Raw genomic sequence first — 1,201 nt, 5'->3', positions numbered from 1 at the left:
TTTTTTTTTTTTTTTTTTTTTTTTTCTTAAATTTCTCGAATTGTCGAAACTCGATCAACCGTGGCCGAGAAATGCCTACGCCTCTATTATTATCAGTGGATACGATTCTGCTCGGCCAGAATCCAGAGAGGTTCAGTTTTCCAGCCACTTGGCAAACGCTTGGATTATTTATTTCACGCAAATTGGCCGGCGCTTATGCGTTCTTCAATTAAACGATAAACAGAGATATCGTCGGGCCGAGTGGGATACGAATTGCCGAACGTCCAGAAGTCCGTGTTTCTCGATTAATCCTTGGACAGCGGCGCGCAGCATCCTTCCCGGCTTTTTTATCCAACCGCCGCCATTCGTAATGACAAATTGTCGCGGAACTATTGCGCGCGCAACGCGAACGGTTTAATCATAATTCACGGCCGATTAAACGTTATTTCGGCGTCATTCGAAATACATTATCGGGCACGAGTGGTGGTGTTGGCAATGTTTAATGTATGTGTGGTAATTAATGATTAGGGATTAAAGTCGGAACGTGTGATCGTTAATCTTGATCGACTATGAAATTTTTATTCGGACGTATGACCGCGGTTAATGGTTCAAATACGTGTTTATCTAGTGGTTCTAGTTGATTAAGAATTAAATTATTTATTTAATCCTCGAGTAGATTAATTATCGATGGGGGTAAAAATTCTCTCTCTCTCTCTCTCTCTCTCTCTCTCTCTAATCGTGAAATTAAGAATTGTTTATTGTATCTAACGAGACTTAGTTTCCTTTTGGTTATCAAATTTGTTAGCGTTGTTGCAAGTGAAGTTTGGTTAATTAATATTAGTTTAATTGTACGTTTTAAGAAATATACAATGGTATACATGGTATACGATTAAGGTGAAAGGTTTTTCGATGCAAACAAGTGTGTTTAAATGTTATTTCATTATTTATTAGCCAGTGAACGATAAAAACAAAATGAAATTGTGTAAACAAAAAAAAAATATATATATATATATATGCTCTTCTCCTTGAATACAAAATGGAATCTACTCTACTCATTAGGAGATTTTAAATACAAATTTCTAAATTTTTACATAATAACGGGTCTGTTAAGAAATCAATTAAAAAAGATTATCTGATTTATCATCATTTTTATGTTAATGAGATATGACGATGTTAAATCAATCAAGCCCAATTTAATCGATCCCAGACGTTGAAATTGTCG

Source organism: Apis dorsata, unplaced genomic scaffold (assembly GCF_000469605.1).
Source record: "Apis dorsata unplaced genomic scaffold, Apis dorsata 1.3 scaffold_133, whole genome shotgun sequence".
In the NCBI taxonomy this organism is placed as follows: Eukaryota; Metazoa; Arthropoda; class Insecta; order Hymenoptera; family Apidae; genus Apis; species Apis dorsata.
The sequence above is the reverse complement of the archived record's forward strand: the minus strand, read 5'-3'. Positions refer to the sequence as shown.